Source organism: Ixodes scapularis, unplaced genomic scaffold (genome assembly GCF_016920785.2).
Source record: "Ixodes scapularis isolate PalLabHiFi unplaced genomic scaffold, ASM1692078v2 PGA_scaffold3__209_contigs__length_174095766, whole genome shotgun sequence".
Taxonomy (NCBI): Eukaryota; Metazoa; Arthropoda; class Arachnida; order Ixodida; family Ixodidae; genus Ixodes; species Ixodes scapularis.
Genome location: NW_024609868.1, coordinates 137,660,632 through 137,680,781, shown reverse-complemented (window position 1 = coordinate 137,680,781; position 20,150 = coordinate 137,660,632). Strand labels below are relative to the sequence as shown.

Below are 20,150 nucleotides of genomic sequence, written 5' to 3'. Positions count from 1 at the left end.
ACCTCAACAAGACGATCGCCGACATGATCTCCATGTGCGTCGACGTAGAACACAGGACGTGGGACGAGGTATTACCCTACATCACGTTCGCCTACAATACTGCAGTTCAAAAAACAACCAGGTTTACACCATTCGAGCTGGTGCATGGCAGAAAAGTGGCGACCATGCTGGACGCGATGCTGCCCCATGAGCCAGTGGATGACGGATGCAACGATGCCCATGCGGTCAGTCAGAGAGCCGAAGAGGCCCGCCAACTAGCCCGCCTTCGAATCCACGATCAACAGCGTGTCGACGCTCGCCGGTACAATCTTCGTCGGCGCGACGTTCACTTCCAGCCCGGAGACAGAGTTTGGGTGTGGACGCCGATTCAGCTTTCGCCGAACTCAAGCGAAAGCTTCAGTCACCCCCTATCCTCGGGCATTTTGATCAGTCGGCGGAGACAGAAATCCACACGGACGCCAGCAATACTGGCCTTGGTGCGGTACTCGTTCAGCGACAAGAAGGAGCAGAGAAAGTAATCGCTTACGCAAGCCGGGCGCTGTCCAAGGCAGAACAAAAGCAGGAATAAATGATAGAAGTTACGTCTGGAACAAGAATAAACGATAACTTTTAAGAGGTCCGTGACTGAGCGTTGCTTTCTCAGCCCTGCGTGCGGCAATATGTGGTTCATACCTTAGGCTTAGTTGTGGTGAAATTCCAATAGCAACAAAGAAACATGTTCAAGAAACTCGAATGTGAGCTTATCTCAGGAGCAGCGGAAACGGCACTGTAACAAATCTCCACTCACAAGTTTCTTTTTGCCACTTTTTGGTTGCCACAGTTCGGGCAAAAAGAATCACACTCCCATTCCGCTCTCCTACGGCTCTTTTCTTGTTGATTCCAAAAGATGCGACACAACACCGCTGTCGCTCGGTCTGTCAAAACCAAATGCAACCGACGCATGTTACGATAACCAGCAGCGACGGGCGAGGTTTTGTGGAAATCTTATCGTTCATGTTCATGTCTGCGCGGCCGCGACTGTCTGCTGTCAGGGACCCAAAGATGGTGATGTACCCAGAATGCACCGCACACAACTTGCATGTAAGTCGCACGTGAACATACAAGTCTGACAATCACAAATCTGTACCAATGTGTTGCAACTTGCACAGACGCATTATGCATGTAACACTGTACCCATGTAGTCGTAATGCTCTTCCTCGCCGTCGATCATTGGCTGAAGCAGCCGCACCACCGGCTCGCTCTGGACAGGGGGCAGGTACGATGCCCCATCGCAGTCGTCCTCGTTGGGGAGGCGAGCGGCCATGTGCCCCGCCAATGCCCCGACAAGCAGTGAGATGGCACTCACGGGGGTAGGGCGGCATCCCCCTCCTAATGGCAGTTTTATATATGTCAAGGCACTGACATATATAAAACTCTAATGCTCTATTCTTTTAGGCACCATGGTTGCTTATTTTGTTATGCTGCACAGAGACCTGATATGCAATCGTATCGAGCAAAACGCCAGTTCTACCGGAGGCGTATTTTTTTGTGCTTTGCAGACCCTGTCAGGATCGCTTTACCATAAAGACCTGTTCACGCATGCAGCAGAGAGCTACAAACATAGCGCTGACCTAGCACTAAGCGCGTGCTGACGGGAGCTTTTACCAGCTTTTTATCGCACCATCAAAACTGTTGCTCATGGCAAACAATAAGCACTTCACGACAGGTGAGCAGCGCTACTTCAGTGCTTTGCTGCGTGTGAGAACCGGCCTTAATGGAGACATTTATTTGATTCTGCAGACTTTCGCGTTGACGGCGGGAGATGGTTCCGTCACTTTGAAGCATAGTTTCAGCACGCACACGCTGAATCTGTAATTCGCAGCGAACGGTCTACTAAAAATATAATATTACACTGATCTGCTGTCAATAGATCGCATGTTAGATGGGAACCATTGTAGGACTTTTGTAGCGTATTCGTCATTTTATTATGTGTGTGTTATATCATACTTTTGTTGAGCCATCTGGTATTTCGCGCTGCCCCTGTTGCTAATTATCCGAATTCCTCGCAAACGGGCAGAAGCTGCCGGTGCCCCAATAAACGGTGCCTGGACCACGACCGGATTGGACAGCCGTCCCAGTGTTCAAACCATCGTCGACGCAAGTGCGCTCTTCGGTTTTTGGCCTTATCGTGGATCCTACTGCTCAGGAACTTCTACTTCAATCATCCTTGAAAGCGATGTGTACCTACAAGGTAATAAAGGTACGTTTAACCTGAACTGCACAATATTGTTTCGGAGATTCGTGGCTCGGGGACCAAATGTAAAGGATAACATTTGAGTCGCAGGGGTTTAAATCCAAGGGTGCAACGTTTATACCCAGGGGTTTAAGTGCAAGGCCTAACAGTTGGTCCTCGGGGTTCATTTGAAACGGTGTAACAGTTAGTCCCACGGGTCCAAGTGCAAGGGCCTAACAGTTCTTCCTCGCGGTTCAATTGAAACGGTGTAACAGTTGGTCCCAGGGGACGAAGTGCAAAGGCCTAAGAGTTGGTCTTCGAGCAGCAATTGAAACGATGCAACAGTTAGTCCCAAAGGTGCTAGTGCGAGAGACTAATGGAGGGGTGCAACAATTACTCCCCTTCCCGTTAGTCCCCGAGGCGAGTAATGGTTGTGGCAACGCACTTGCTCCGCTTGGGGACTAAGTCGCGCTCCCCTTTTTCATAGAGTGTAGTGTTGTTATTAGAGTCAAATGTTTATCACCCCCTTTCTCCCCCCCCCCCCCAACTTTTTTTTTAAGTTGGTGTGTTGCAGGCTACCGGTATGGGCCTTCGGCCTATCTGCCGCACCCCTGTCTCTCCTGAGCCGAAATAAATGAAAATCACGCGCGACTAGCAAGCCGTGCACTCTGAGTACATCACCATATTTGTATCCGTCATGGCAGACGGCCGCACATGAACAGCTGCATGGCCACATTCAACGAGATCGCCATACTGCGCAAATGCTTCTCTATTTCAGGTGGCGTCACGAACGAAAACTGTGTCGCACTCGAACAGAGAAAACTGAAGGCAGCAGGTGTTGCACACTCCTGGTTTCTGGAAATCGCGGAGTCCGAACAAACAGGTGCGAGAAGACTGTGTTGCTCGCCATGAGAATTCAATGCAAATGACTCGCGATCGCCTCAACGGAAAAACCTTGATGAAGATTTCGGCCAGTCGATTATGTTCAAGGTACTTCGTCTCGGGTTATTGTTGGCACGGTTAACTTTTGTCCGACATTGTTTTGATTTAATATGCACTTCGTCTCGAGTAAGTGTCATCCCGGTTGGCTTTTGTCCGACATTATTGACATTATTTTGATTTAATATATACTTCGCCTCGAGTAAGTGTCGGCACAATTGGCTTTTGTTCGACTTTATTTTGATTTTATATGTCACTATAGCAGGCTCGGCCTATTCGAAGCCAAAGTTCCATTGTGACAAACGAGAAGGTCGAGAGACTGGAATGGAAGTTCCTTGCCACAGGGGCAATGGAAAATCGGCATCGGAAAAAATCACCGTTATTGATAACACGTTCCATTGCCTCCCAGCAATCTCGAACGTAGCTGTTGCTGTTAACTGCCGCTGTGAAAAATCTAACGGTTCGCGAATTCTCTTCCTTGGCTCTTTTTTTTTTTTATACGACATTGTGCAGATGCTGCAGCAAATTAGTTTGACGGCTACAGTCCTGACTGGGCAGCCAAGAAACATTTTGGCCACACACGCACACTTGTCAAGCCTAACCTAAATAAAAAAGCCAACCTTTCCGACACTTCCCCGAGATGAAGTGCCTTGAACATAGTTGTTCTTCCCGGTGTTGGTAGAGGAGGGTTCAGCTTCGATCGTTCATGGCTTGGTGGCGGACACATTGCTGAGGGATGTGCCAACTTGCGCTGCTTTACTTCGACTATACATTGATTTACATAGTTATACAAATCCCAACTTAGACGACCATCTCGAATTCCGCAGAGCCTCATATTGAAGTCCCCATTTCCTTCCCCTGTTCCTCCTTTTGACATTTCCAACTCTCTTCCTCTGACTAATGAACAAACAATCGGTTAAAATTCCACATCTTTTACGCTCTCTTATATGAACCAGTCGACGTCGAGGATCCTCCACAACTGCCGTAACCCACAGCAGTGGTCGAACCCTTCGAAGTTGATGTTGAGTACCCCGTTGGAGATGTCACACCAGCGCTAGCGATATTTTATTGCAGTTCACCCTGCACTGGGATAAAAACTACATCATAGAAAAAGAAATTGGCCGCAAAAACCACTATTGTTGGTTGTCAAATGGCAATAGCACTCATCGTGAGGCTTACGCGACTGCTCACTGACTGCGACGACATAAATGTTGAGTAAACATATTTTATGAATTGTTTACTACAATCATTGACGTCAGTGCGCCGCTTTGAGATTGAGTAATTACTTCGTATGGTGCGAATGTATACTTTCCGCTTCATTGTGGGCAATTCGACCCGCCGCTTGCCAACTCGACGCACCGCACTTCAGGGGGTGGCTCTCCCTCGTCTGCAAGCTATAGTTAAGGAGTGCCCCGTCCCGCGCCAGTTCTTCTCTGGGCTCTCAACGCCCCTGTAGCCTGGCGGCCCAGCTATGTTTCTCTGCTCAAGCCTGAGGCACCTTCTGGATGGCAAAAACCCTTACGGGTTGTCTGGTCGATCGCCTGCGGTGGCCGAGGGAAGTCGAAAGCCACATGTATGTGAGGCACGGATTTACCTCATTGCGCCACAGCCAATCGGGTGGAGTGCGCATCTATTCTCTGCCACTTTCGAATAGGGTGCAGATGTGAAGGATTGCGTACTGTCGCTTCGCACGCACTGGGCGCAGATTTACCTCCTCTTGTTACGAAACCAGATACCGTATCGCGAAATCCGGGTGAAAGAGCAAAGGAGTGCTATCGCATTAAACAAAAACGGCGACTTCGCAGTTTCGGCGGTCCGCCACAAAGATTATTCGATTTTTGCTTCCTCAGGAACCCTATGCTTTGTCACCCCATCCAGAGCCGCCTCTATCACACGACGTTGCCCCAACTCCACGACGCCACCTTTGCGCGTCCCGAGGTGCTGTCATGTGGAAAGTCCCAAGCCCCACACAAACAGACGTGCACTGACCAACTTCACTAACTTGCTCACATACTCTCCACTTGTCATGATTTTTGTGTGGGCTTTGCCCGTTGATGGAAGTGCGTCCTTGTCGTTTCAGGGAGAGTGACCGAGCCATTTTGCACGCATGTTCGGACTCTCGGATTTTGCAGAAACTGGGAGTCTGCAATGCCTGCTGTCCTTGTCTTTTTTTCTCCAGTTCATCTTTTTTCCTTGTGCAACAGCAGACTGCTGCACTAGAGCGACATTTTTTTCATACATGGTGTCACCTGATCCGTTGAAAGATTCGCTGCATAGTGTGGACCGTAAGGCTACGCGCGCGCCGCTCTCTGCTATCCCGAACACAAATACGGTGATCTACCCAGAGTGCACCACTTGTTAGCCTTGCGTGAGTACACCCTATATGATACATGCTGTTTAAGGTATCTTTATGCGTAGCTGCTCCAACCTGCATTCTTTTTTGCCATTGCTGGTAGCAAATTGTGTCTGTTCAGTTATTGCATACTTGCCAACTTCCCCGTATTATTCAGAAGACTTAAATTTTGATCAGTTTGTACAATTGACAAAAATATCTCCCGGAAAACAGAACTTACCCTCCCCCTCCCTTCCGCACTTAAAGAATGAGTGTTTGCCATCACAGCAGATTGCTGCAATCGGATGAGCAGTTTAATATATAAATGTAACCAAGTTCTCTTCATGCAAATTTTTTGTCAATATTTCTTTTTAAAACACCTGCTCCCCCTCCCTCCCCCCTCCCCCCTCCCCCCCCCCCTGCCCTGCTTAGAAATTATCCCGAATATTATTATTATTATTATTATTATTATGTCTCCAAACTTGGAAGGTATGGTATTGTTTGTGCCTTTTCTATCTTGCGTCGTTTATGTAACATAATATATCTCTTATTCACATTTACAATTAGTGCATGCCTGGTCAAGCAGGAGTTGCTCAGTGAACTACTAGTTTGAGTTCCCGAGACGACAACACTGGCATCACCTTCAGTGCCGAGGTTCAGGCTTATTGGCAGACATCAATAGGAGTTCATGGTAAGTTGTCCTATCTACTTAGCAGTGTTGGAAGTAACTCACTTGGGCTTTCATCGCTGTTTTCACTCGATGTTTGTTGCCTTAACTCCTATTCCATTAAAATTATCCAGCCTTCACGCTTCTGCGGTTTAGAGCGATTTGCAGATATATGTCGGTCATAGTCGAAGCAGTGTGGCTCATCATCAGAGTTGAATGCTAAGTTTCGCTTGGCAGCTTTTTGGCCACTTCGGTCGCTACAAAACATTATTTTCCATCCCGGGTACGTGTCACGTCTGACTGACTGGACAGTTATCGAGTGTCAGCGGCTGTCGTCATCAAAACCTCCCAGGCAGCACACCATTGTTGGACCTCCATCAGGCCAACAATGGCAAACACTGGCTCCAGAGGTTGGTCCAACATTGGCATTCTGGGCGAGCGCAACTTCTTCCAATGTTGGCCCAGCCACTGGCACCAACGTTAGGCCATCGTTCAAGCAGTATTCCAGCCAATACTGGGCTAGTGATGCTTATCCATTCTGCAGCCAATATTGGCAACCGCACTAATTCAATGGCTATGCCATCAATGGCATACAACCCAGGCAAACATCAGCCCACTTCCAGCTGGATTAAGGAACTGGTCTCAGCTGGAAATGCGGCAATCCAGCTGGACTGCCTAATTTCCAGCTGGGACTAGTTCCATTATCTAGCTGGAAGTAGACTGATTTGCGCCTGGGAAGCTCATTCATTGGCTGTCCCAATATAGGTGCCACATGCTTACTATGGAATGGCAATGCATTTAAATCCTGGTGGGGTTCCAAGAACCCCTGTCCTGTTTAATATTAGCAGCCCGCTGCATCGAAAACACCCTGGGCACCAATGACAAGATCCGCCTATGCTTTGTCCATGCACTATTTCATCTGGCGTGCAAATGACTAATTCAGCATCAATTAATACTTTTTTCCGAACTTTTATTTAAAAGAGGGGTCTTATGCACAGTCTTGGGGGGGGGGTCTTATACCCATTCTTGGGGAAGGTCTTGGGTAGGCTCCTGGGGTGAGTTTTGGGCCTCGGGAGCCATTGTGGCTTCAAAGCGTCGCTTTCGGCCGCCTCCCCGGTCACAAGATCCGGGCAGCCACTTGACCACCATTTTTTTCGCAGCACTCTTCAATTTGCACTCTCGAACCCACATTGGTCTTTGTAAATTACATTGCCTGCAAGTATTGTATAGTTCTGAAAAAATATGACCACCTAAATTAGAGGCATAAACCATTGAGCTTATCGAGCAACCCAAAGCTACTGTTTGAACTGAGAAAACAGCAAATTCACGATTCTACATCATCCAAATGGTGTCCAATGAAATTGAATTCGACTGCTCAATGCAACTATGCAGGGAAGCTGATGTAGTCAGCAGAAGACTGAAAAAACTGCAGCACCATTTACTCCGTTCACCCTTAAGCTGACAGGGAACGAGCTATCTCCTTGCTTTGCAGAATGTCTTTTTAGTGCAAGCGCCCGTGCCACAGAAGCCCGTTTCAAAGCTGCAGTCTCGTGCCCGTAGCCTTCGCTTCCATGTCAGCTTAAGCCTGATCGGAGTATAGACCTTTCCAGCGGCAGTCTCGAACGAAGCGATTTACAGCGCGTGTCCCTGGTTTTGAGAGTGTACGTCAGTGTTGCCCGACTGCGCTGAGCTGTGGAGTTTCTCGTCAGTGGGCTGTGGCAGCCTGCGTAGGCGCAACTTCGGACGCTGGTGGCGGCTGAATTGCCGCGTTTTCTTTTTTATCTTGTGTTCCGAGGCGAACATAATTTATAGAGTTCTTTAAGAACGCAGTGCTCTATTTTTGGGAACAAAAATGAAGAAATTAAAGCTGTTTTGGTGAGTCCGTGCGCGACAGAACAAATGCAACTGGAATGTTTGTTTCATTTTATGTTCATTGTTTTACGGCACCGGTACACTCAGCCGTGTCAATCTATAAAAGTCAAAATATTTGACCACGCAGGATATCCGTACTGCATGGATATTCCCCGCCCACAACATAAAATTCAATGAGTCTCATCAATCGAACAAAAAATATAATGTACGTACCCCACGGTGCCGCGTTATCCGAACAGGATTTGAGAAAGGTCTCAAACAACACAGCATATCCAATATGCAGTGTCGACGATAGTCACTTCACGACGATCGGACGGAATCCGGCGTGTTTTGGGGAACATGTAGAAGAGAACTCCTTTTTTTACACAGCTTCAAAGCAAATGAACGAACGCGCTTATTCCGTCGCCACACCCCGGACCCGACCCTATCAGCTAGTCTTTGCGAAGACCCGGAACAAAGCCTGGAAGGCTTTTTGGAGATTGCCTCGACGGAAATAATCCTCCAAGCACGTCGAACTGCCTGCGTCGCGGGCTGCTTCAAGTTCGCTCTCTTCGTTTGTTTCCTGCGAAGGCCGAGTGGGCTACAAGCCCTGGTATCCCTTACAAAAAATTTATATCTGGCCAGATACGAAGATTTCAGATAAGGCCACATATAACCTGATATCGTATATCTGCCAGATATAGCCTCATAATGCCAGATATAGCCTGATACCCCTGGCCAGGTATGGAAATCCCAGATCTGGCTAAGTAAGGAAATTCCAGATCTGGCCAGGCATTTCAAAAGAACACAAGCCTGAAATCAGCACTTTACATCTTTTTATTGTCTACGATTCTCCCAAGTGCCCCGGCCCGCACTCGAGGAGTTATGGAAACGGTGATCCTTCAGCTTGACCGATTCCATGGTTACACAGTTTCGAGTGTAATTCGTAGTCACCCTGAACAAGCGTCCCATAGGGCTCAAGTACCTGTCATATCACTTTTAAATTTTCTCGTCAACGGCAGCGTTTATGATACTGTGCATTCTGTCCAACCTTCAACCACGCTGAGCCACCGACATCTCTTACCATATTATCATTCTCGTGATTGTTGTTTTAGCAGGAATTAATTAAAAGCCTAGAAATTACAACAACCAAAACCGGGATTTAGCTCGGATTCAGCGCAGCTGTTTATGACATTTTTAGCGTTTCTAACTTAATATCAGCGTCTTTGAAGCTGTACGAGAATGATAATAATGTAAGCGATATTTCTGCAGCTCATCCAAATTCAAGGTTTGACGGAATGCACAGTAATGACATTGGCGGGACATTTTAAAAGTTGTATGGCAGGTACTTAAGTTCTGTACGGCACGTGTTCAAGGTGACTCCGAATTACACTCAAATCTTTGTAACCATAGAATTACTCAAAATTTTCGATCACTAGGCAGCTAGAGAAACACCGTCCCCATGATTCCTCGAGTAGGGGCCGAAGCGCTGGGGGGATTAAGCATATTGTCTATTCGGGCGTAATGTTAACACTTTGAAACAATTAAGCTACATTAAAATCCTCGTGAAAACTAGCACAAATAATCTCAAACTTAAGCTTGTGAAAGCTTAAGTTTGGGATTATTTGTGCTAATATTTAACTCGCGAACAATGAGTCATTCAGAGTTTGCTAACAAAGAATTTTTTTACTTTTTAATGTATTGAAAACAGGCCGCCAGATAAGTCTGTATATACGCTATATCAGGCTGTATATATGCCAGATAAGTCTGTATATACGCCAGATAAGGCTGTATATAGGCCGTATATAATCATATAATGTTTGATATGGCCAGATATGGGCCATATATAAGATTTCCATACGGGATTCAGTGGTTCTCACAGTGGAAGATAACATACAAAGAGTAAGCATCCTAAACAGCCGAATAAAATAAAAACTTCCAAGAAAAGCCGGCCAACTCCGAATGCAAAATGCAGGTGGGGAGTCACGCTGACCGGGTTTCCACAGCTGAGGTGGGTGCCAGATATTTTTGGCTGATAGGGGTCGCTCGATTCGCAAAATGGCGGCGGCCAGAACGCTCTTTTTGGAAAGTTCTATAGAGAGAGTTATTTCAAAATTCCTGCTTTGATGCCCATTTTGCAGCAAATTTAAGGCACACATTTAAAAAAAAAAGGAACTCCAGCAGTCTATCTCGTATCCGAGAGTAGGTGTAAGCATAGAAGTATTTGGAAGGTGGCAACACTAGTGTAATCTCTGTATTAGCAAGCGCACCCCTCGCATTGTCAGGAACTAGGATTGAAAATTCCAGGCAAGCGACTATGGAGTATCAGCAATTGAATAGGAATGTATTGAGCTCCCATTCCTCGTCTTCTTTCTCGGGGCCCTCGTCATGCGATGTTCATAGCATCCTAGAACACGCGCCACCCTAACGAGAACAGCATACCACCCTTATAGCGCTATGGCCTCTAGAATCGCAACGGCAAGGAGCCCTGCACACCAGAAAACTCGCGGGTCATAGTCGTGCACCAGTGCCCCGAATTTAAAAAAAACTTGATGAACTACTTGTGGCTGTGCCCACCTCCCACCATACTGACACGGATTTAGTACCTGTAGCAATAATTTATTGTTACTTTAAAGGCAGTGACCACACGATTTCTGAGCAGATTTCGAGATGGCTTCGTATATATTTTAGAAACGTTTCGGAATAAATTTCGACAAGCTTTCTAGTAGACTTCGAGAGCAGTTTACGATAACATTAGGTGACAACGAGAGCTATAAGCATTTAATGCTTAAAATCGCGCAGTAAAATCTAGCAAATAAGATAGTTCGGTGAGTTCTCGCACATATAAGAACTTTTTGGCTCAAACAGCAGCCAAAACCGGGGGAGGGGGGGGTTCTGGAGGAGGGTAATGTTTGGTACATTGCATTAAAATTGGATACTACACAAAAAAAATATGTCTAGGCATCTATTGGGAGTCAGAATACATTCAAATCTTCACAGCAGAAGCAAATATAAATTACGCCCGGAATTTCAGTATTACCTAGAGCCAGAGTGCAGAGGCCCATCGAAATAAAAGGCCTCTTTCCCTTGTTGCCATAAAGGCTGAATTTCACTTGCCCTGGGAGGGTCATGACCGCCTTCATGATGTTTGCCACAACTTCCGTCGGCTTCTTACCGCCCATGTTGATGAGCCGCTTCTTCTGCAGAAAACAAAACAACACAAAAATGAACATTAAAAAACTTTGAAAAGGAATGGAGCATTGTCAATGGCAAATTAAACATCTCTCCCTCTGAGTAGAACTATATGAAAGCATAACACTTTGTCGAAAAGAAAGCACATTACGCAATTTTATTTACAACGTAAAACAACAGTTTTCTCGTTTCTCAATGACCCAAGTGTGTTCTAGAGCGTTTCTACTTTGATTTGGTTTCAATCCACCGTGAAGTATCGCAATTTTAGGAGATAGAGAGCAATGTTGTGTACCTTAAAAAGTTGTGACCATGGTACAGTGGGCTACAGTTAGAATGAACAAGCAATTGTCAGTTTCACTTGTTTTTCTCGAATAATTTAAAGGCTGCCACTAAAACAACTAGTGTAATCAATAGCACTTATTTCGAGCTTCAACTAAAGCGGTAAAATTTTGTGCTCAATATTACATTTGAGTAAAATACCAAAAGGCACAAATGTTGTGTTTGTGCTAACAGTGTCGCGCTCTGTACCTAATCTACATGTTGCCACATGCATGGCAATTAAGCGATACACCGCTCCTCCACCCGATTCGGAGTCTAGAGACGATGAATGAACTATCAAATGAGGGGAAGAATATCTGCACTTGACTCTGAGATCCAGAGATGAAAACGTAACTATCAGAGCTTCTCCATTGCATGAGATTGAATTCGCGTCGGCATTGACAACGCACCTCCCGCTCCACCGAGATTGCCGTTTTAAGGCCCTGGACCCTGGAATACCTCCAGATTTGACTGTCTATAATTCTGTAATTGATAGTCTAACACCTCATCAATTTAACGAAAAAATATTTTGTGTAAAAATTAGGTGCTCGTAGGCGAGGTAACCAAACCTTTTAAAGTATGGCTCATCAGTACAGTTTCGATATTAAAAAAATGCCATGAAACAATGTGCTCGAAAAAATTCAACAGTTTTTTTTAGCATTTTGAGGAAAACGAATCTATGGGAAAACTAAGGGTTAATCAAGTAGCAAGAATATGCCCGAGTGACCTAGAGGTAGCGTGCCTGACCTGTGACCCAAGGGTCCTGGGTTCGATTCCCTCCTCACCCCACTTTTCTTTTTTAATCACTTTTAAATCCACAACTCTACGTGCGACATCACGACCGTCGCATGGGCAAGGAATCATTTGACTTTCTCGACAAAATAAAACTATAGCCTTAAATTAAACAAATAAAAAATTAATTTCTCAATAATAACAAAAAAAATTATTTTTCCAAAACATTATTATTTTTTATTAAATAGGCCCTTAGGCACACACCAACATGGCATAAAAATTTTTTTAGCACGATGCATAGTTTTCGCAGGAGTGATTTGGCTCGCATTTGCGAAAACAACTTATATATGCAAAATGACAGGATAGGAATCTACACAAATAAAAGGAGGTAAATACCAAGGCTGTGACCACACACTCATCCCGAATGGCCTCGTTTGCTTCTTCCAACTCGGCCACAGTCATGGCTGGCAGTCTCGGCAAGGACGTCTCAGCAAAGACTGGCGGGGGTGGCGCGGCCTCTGCTCCAGAGGCCTCCAGCCGCGCCATCCTGCCGTCAAGCTGCGAAAGCAGCTGGTGCGTGTCTCGGTTCTGGAGTCGCACCTCCAGCAGCAGGCGCAGGATGCGCAGCTCAGCAGCTGAAACAAAAGCCAGAACTTTCAACAGATGTGGCCACTTCGTTGTTCTAACTTTTGCTGCATTAAACACTGATGAACAGTTAGGGAAGATATGAAAAAGGCCAAGCGAGTGCGTGGCTTCTAAAGCACCCAACGCAGTCCAAGTTAAAAGTGGAACTATGACAAGGTACAGGCTTCGAAAGCAACCAGCGCTGTCTAAGTTAAAAGTGGGACTATGATAAGGCACTGGCTTCGAAAGCAACCAGCGCTGCCTAAGTTAAAAGTGGAACTATGACGAGGCTATGATACGTGCAAGCGTCATCTCAGCAGCTGTTCGATTTTGCTGTCACCCCCGCTGAGATGCCCTTTTTTGATTACAGCTGTACGTATAGGTTAGGTGATTGGGTGGTTTTATTTCTTAACACCTAAAACAGTGCTTTCTGGACCTTCCAAAAAGCAAATGCAAAGCTTAAGTTAGCTGAAAAACCAGAATAGCCAGATTTCAAATGACCGAGTGACAGAACAATAAAAGAATTAATGTTGGAGGAAACACAAAGACAAGATCAGCCTGTCGTTTGACCCATCTGACGCGACTTTATTAACAAATTTCAAAACACAATCCTTTTCGGCATGACTGAATGAGGTGTGCTCTCTCTCGCATGTTGTAGCATAATGCTGCATGCTTCATCTAAGATCATGGCAGATATCAGCATTAACTCAAGAGTAGTTGGTCGGTCAAGCGGTGAGTCAAATGTGGGGGTTTTACGTGCCAAACCTACGACGGGCATCTGGCACGCCCCAGCGGAGGACTGAGGATTAATTTCGTCCACCTGGGGATCTTTTGACGTGCAACCGAAAGCTCGGTTACATGGCGCCTTCTCCGCAACAAGCTTCCGTCATATTGCGGGCACCTCGGGCGGGATTCAAACCCGCCACCTGGGGATCCGTAGGCCGGCGCTCTCGCCTTGGAGCCACCGAGTTTTTTTTAATTATTTTTCTATTTAAAAGTTTAATATATAGATGATTAAAAGGATGACAGGCTTTTTTTCAACCAGAGAGGCATGTCTTGCGTGGTTACAGTGTCGCTTGGACAACGGCATGCACTCCCGGCTACGGATCCGATAAGGCTAGCACACTGGGCTATCGCTTCCTCACAATGCCCGGCCGATAAGTTTATCTCCTCAATGAGGTAAATGGCGCATGTTCCACAGAAAAAAGGCGGCTGCCGCCCGCCAAGGGTCATGGCGCTTCAATGTTCACCTCTCGAAGTGAGTTCTCGCTTCTGCAATCTTGCATTCAATTGCGACTAGCACTTTAAACCAGGTTGCTCCGTTACTTCAATCAAAGAGCAGACGTACTTAAACACGTCGACAAAATGCTGCCAGGCAGGCTTTCCTCCCTCCGCTACTTCTAAGTGTCCCGTCCTCGATCTCCATATTACATGGAGACCAAGGAGGGCTAGTACTTTCCACGCCCTGCTCTCTGGCCCCTCTCCGAACTTCAATAAATTTGCCCGTTTCCATCCCACATACAGGTCGATCCTCAAGACCGCTCGGAGTTCTGCCAAAAAAAAGTTCCGCATTGGTGCAATACAAAAACACATGTTGTAAAGTTTCCGTCGTCGGACACAATACACAATTTGTAGACCATGGTTCATAAAACCACTTCTTTGCCCGCCAGGTCTTGACAGGCAAAACTTCAAAATGAAAGCGTGCAAAAACGTTCTCGGTACTTGTTTTGACGGGGTATCTATCTCCGCAGCCGTTGAAAAACACCCGACTCGACATTGCTTCCATCCACCACGTGCTATAACGGCGGCGGCGTAAGCAAGTCTAGGGTAGGGGTGCCGCGAACCACCCTAGGTTCGAATGCGAAAGGTTTCGATCTTTTCGAACCAAACTGATGTTCGATTTTGAAAAGTTTCAATATTTTCGACCGTAGGGAGGTTCGAAATCGAAAAATTCGCAACTTTCCAAAATCGTGGGGTTACGAATTCGAAAAGTCCGAAGCTTTCACGATTTCGAAAAGTTCAAGTTCGATTATTTCGAATATTTGTTTACTTGAGGTTCGATAAATTCGAAGATTTCTAACTTTCCTAATTTGAATTTCGAGTGATTCGAATGTTTCGAATTTCTTTGGATCTAAAATTTGAAAACTTCGAACGTTCCGAATTTTTAAAAACATAAAGTTCGATAAATTCGAAGATTTCGAATTTCTTTCTACATAAAGTTTGAAAAGGTCGATGGTTTCGATTCTCTTTTAATGCTAAATTTGAAAAAAAAAACTTCGAAGGTTTCCGATTTTTTTGAAGTCCAAGTGCGCAAAGTTCGAAGTCCGGTTTTCATGTTCCGCCACAGTTTCAGTTTCAAATAACGTTTCTACGCCTCACTGGTTTTCACGAATTCAGGTTTAGAAAAGTTCTGGTGTGATTTTTAGACTGCGCGAAGTTGGTCAGGCAATTAAAGGGCAACTCCGCTTCATTTTTGGTTTTGAAAAAACAACGCAGTCCTGAAGCAATGGTGAGGGTACAGGCTAGCTGGTGTAAATTGAGCATAGTTGTAAACCAGAGACTGGGGATACGGACAAGGGACAAAACACAGAACGACACGGACGTGTCGTTCTGTGTTTTGTCCCTTGTCCGTATCCCCAGTCTCGGGTTTACAACTATGCTCAATGCAGTCCTCTTCAGTATCGCCTAGGAAGACCACACGTCAAATATTACGACGCAGTTCCGTCTAAATGTTTCTTAAACGGTCCGGCAAACTTTGCAACTCGCTAAATTGCCGAAATCGGCAGACTCGAGCGGGCGAATTCAGGCACAACCAACAGCGCAGTCAAGGCTAAGGCATGGGCGGAGCCAACATTGAGCTAAAGATCATCATCATGGCCCCCTTTTGCTTGTTTTTACTTCTCCGATCGAGCGTTGCGCATGACGTCAGCAACGTTGCCTCTCGGCCCTCAGCGGTGTTCACGTGATTGACGTACGCGCCTGCGCAGCGCGCTTCTTGGGAGCAGACCAACCGCCCGCCGTCGACCCACCGTTACCGCCGTCTTCCGCGTCACAACCACCGTCGTCGTCTCACCGTTTGTGATTAGTGCCTCTTGGAGTTTCGTCCACACTATGGACACCACGTGCGCAGAGTCGCACACTTATGCCGGATTTGTGTAGACGTCGTCGAATACTGTAGACACCAAAACGTGGCGAAGAGTGCGGTGCAGACGACACTCGCGCCTGCCGCACGCCCGCCCCCATCCCGCCCGTCGTTGGGCCGAGGATCACGTGACATCTCGTACCACGTGATGGCCATGCACTTGGCGGCCCGAGGCCAATGTTGCCGGACGGAGCCGAAGTTTCGGTTTCGATTTCCGCTCTTGTTTAAAATTAGATTTAAAAATATATATCCCATTTTTCGCGAAGCAAACGACGTAGTGTCTTTTACTAGGGCTTCTTTAATTCGAAATCACTCATTATCCCGAAATCTTCGGAATTAAGCGGAGTTGCCCTTTAAAACGACGAGTGATCCGGATGTTCTGGAACATTTGCCAGTGCAGTGACGTGTAACAATAGATCAGTAACTGTGACCCCCAGCCCGGGGTGGTCATTAACGTGCATTACGAAGTAGTCATCTTACGAACGCACTGTTTAACGATACTCATGCAGTTCGAAACGGCCAAGGGCAGGCAGGTGGTTGAGGTTCACAAAAACCTTGAAGTGATCTGGCAAACTGCCCCCCTACCCCCTTGCACGCTGGTAGTAATCCGATCAAACGCCACCCGAGTGACGCTGGCATATATTAAGTTCAGTTTGTACATGATGCAAAATCCTGAGACTGGGAATGAAATTTGAAAGAAAAATTGTAAAAAGACAGAAAAAAGGGGACAGGACAACGTCTCAAACTCAGCTCAGGACAACGTCTCAAACTCAACTCAGCTGACAACTCAGCTCAGGAATAACGTCTCAAACTTAACTCTATTGAGTTGGAGACTTTGTTTTGTCCCCTTTTTTTCTTTCTTCTTACACTATTTCTTTCGAATTTCATTCCCAGTCTCGGGATTTTGCATCATGATCAGCATACATCAACTGGCCTGCACCTTGACAATTTTTTTGTTTGTAATTGCTTTGGAGGTTTTTCTGGCGCGGAAGAAACGTCGAGCAAAAGCACAGAAACTGACGCACCTTAAGGTCGAGGAGCGTTCTACCATACCGGTGGCGTCGGAAGAGGAAAAGCGGGGGGGGGGGGGGGGGGGGAGGGAGGGAAGGGAAGGGGGGGAGCTCCAGTGTCTCCCCTGCCCCCCTCCTAGTATTTCGGACTTTAAAAAAAACAATACGGGGAAAGAGGGCATGGTCGAGCTTATTGTAATCTGAAATTATTTGTGCATATGTATAGACTGTCGCTCTTCACTGCATAAAAGATGACGTAGATGGTCATTGTTCAGGAGGCACTACTCTACTCGTCACATGCTCGGTGGCTCGAAAGTTCAAAGCTATGTCTTTTCGACTTAAATAACTGTGCCATGGGTAAAAAATAATCAATAAATAAACATAACAATAAATGCAAAAATAAATAGCTGGAGAGAAAAAAACTATGAAGAACCCGGCCGGAATTGTTGTATTCTTGCATATTCAGAGGCCTAGAACTATGAAACAAGTTTCTCCTACCGAAATGTGTACAGGCCAAAAGAAACACGTCCCAAAAACGTAAAATAAGAAAAAAAATATTTTTTTATGACGGGCTGAATTTGAACAATTTTGGAAATCTTCCCCCATGAGTTAATTTATTTCTCAACGTGAAAAAAAACAATAAATAGATTATTTTGTAATCTGCAGATGGTAATAATATGTACTGTCTCTGGTGTTAATTTAAATGCGACACCCAAACAATGTAGGCGAAAAAAATTACCAAGTTTAGGGCATAATTATCCGTGGGTACATGTTTGGATATTTATTCGAAACCCGTCTTGCACAACAATAATCATATATTAAGACGACACTCACTTAGGCATTATATTGATAATGCTTAAAAAGTATAACATCTCTACCATAAATAGCTTCGGTTATAGAGCGCTTCAAATCTGGCACAAACGATAATCGTCAAACACCCGTCGTCCTTCCTCGCTCCTTCGGGAATCTATTTTTCTAAAACCAAGCATGCCAGATGATTGAAATAAACGGCATTGTCTTTCGCAAGGAATGCGGCACCCCATGTAAAATTACGAAAAAAAAAATTACGAGTGTACCTCACAACTTGAATCCAAATGAAACCACCCGCCGGTCTTTCGAAGTTCGACGACTTCGAACTTTTACCCTAAAAGTTCGAAGTTCGTCGAATTTTTACACTTTTCAGGAATCGAGAGTTCGACAATTTTCGAATTCTTTAAATTCATAAGTTTGAAAGTTCAAAATTATCGAATTTCTTAGCGTATAAAGGTCGAAAGTTCGAAAAGCTTCGAACTTTTTAGTGCAAGAAGGTCGAAAGTTCGAAAATCATCGATTTTTTAGTCTATCAAGTTCGAAAGGTCGAGAAGCATCGAATTTTGCAGCGTAATAAGTTCAAAAATTCGAAAAGCGTCGAACTTCTTAGTTTAATAAGTTCGAAAATTCGACTTCCGTCGAATTTCTCGATTTTGAAAGTTTAAAAATTCGAAATCTTTCGAGCTTTTCGAACCGCTTGATTCGATCATCGCAACTTCGATTCGTAAAAAGTTCGTGGCATCCCTAGTCTAGGGTGTCCCAGTACAAGGTTTTCCTACAAACCTTCTTCAAGTACTCCTCCGAGAACCGTGCTTTGAAAAACTCAATCGCTGCCGCTATTTCCTTATAAAACTTCAAAACGCGCGAACAGGAGTTCCCGGTCTCACCCTCTACCCATGGCCTTAAGAATCTCCATCCCAGATTTTTAAAAGAAGAAACTATGAGTGGATCTTTTTGATCTCGAAAAAAAAGGAAACGTTGAACTTTCAACTTAAGCTCAACGTTTACCAGATCTAGGCCGCCTTTCGTTTTGCTCAAAAATAAGTTATCCCGCCTCATGCGCTCAAAACACGGATTCCAGACAAAAGAGGTCAAGAAACGATGAGCTTTAGCAATGTCCCCCTGTGAACATGGCAACACTTGTGCCGCGTACCATACGGTCGGACAAAATAGAGAGTTGCATATGAATGATCGGCTAAACAAAGACATCTGCCTGGCATGCCAGTCTTGAACTTTGCGTCTAAGGCGGTTAATGTTCCCTCCTCCGCGCCCAGCACTCAGTTGCTCCTCATCCAGGCTTACACCTAGGTAGTTCGACGCACTTTCCGTCCAGGTGATTCCGAGGTATCGTTGTGGCTTCGGATCCCAGTCTCCCAGCCAGGCTCCGGCCGACTTGTCTTTGTTCATTTCAGCACCCGGGGCATCGCAGAAGTCTGTGATGTGTCGGATCACCTCACTTACTTGCGTTCTCAATGAGCACACAACAGCTACGTCGTCCGCGTAGGCAAACACTTTCAGAGACCCTGTCAACAAGGACAGCCCGCGAATGCTTGCGTCATCAATAATCGTCCTGCACAGTGGCTCTAGGTACACCGCGAATATTATCGGCGACATAGGACATCCTTGTCGCGCCGACCTAGTCACAGAAATTGGAGCTGTCATGTTCCCATTCACCAGCAATCGTGTTGTGATGCTCCGATAGCATATTTGTACGTACCGGAGCAAGCGCGAACCAATCCCGCAGTTCTCTAGTAGTCGGAAGAAGAAGGCGTGCCACACCCGGTCAGAGGCCTTGCTGAGGTCTACCTGAAGCACTGCTACACTCTAAAAAAAAAAGGCGTCATCTTAACACTTTTTGGAGTGTAAATGGTTTGTCGCAGAATCCACCCTTTTTTGAGAGTTAGGGTTACTCTTCGAAAGAAGGTGTTGACTTTACTCTTTTAAGAGTAACAAGGAGTTACTCTTGACAAGAGTTACAATTACTCTTCAAAACGAGGTGTTGACTTTACACTTTTGAGAGTAACCAGGAGTTACTCTTGACGAGAGTTAGTGTTACTCTTTTCTAGGGTAAGGGTTACTCCTTGAAATGAGGTGTAAAATCAACACTTTTGAAGAGTAGCATAGACTCCTACAGGTGGTGTTGTACGTACCCTCGAAGCGAATGTTGTGGCTACTCTCTTAGGTGCAAATAGAACAACTCTAATGAGTGGTCAAGGCTACACTCTCATGCCAAGAGTTATTTTAACTCCCTCGTAAAGGGTAACTTCAGCTCCATAAGAAGTGTTAATTAAGCTCTACGTCAGAGCTAAAAGTACACTCTG

General features: G+C 45.6%; 1 pseudogene; it reads right to left on the bottom strand.

Moving 5' to 3' along the window:
• Positions 1-14,106: 14,106 nt before the first annotated feature.
• Positions 14,107-19,236, bottom strand: LOC120851065 (annotated as a pseudogene).
• Positions 19,237-20,150: the final 914 nt, after the last annotated feature.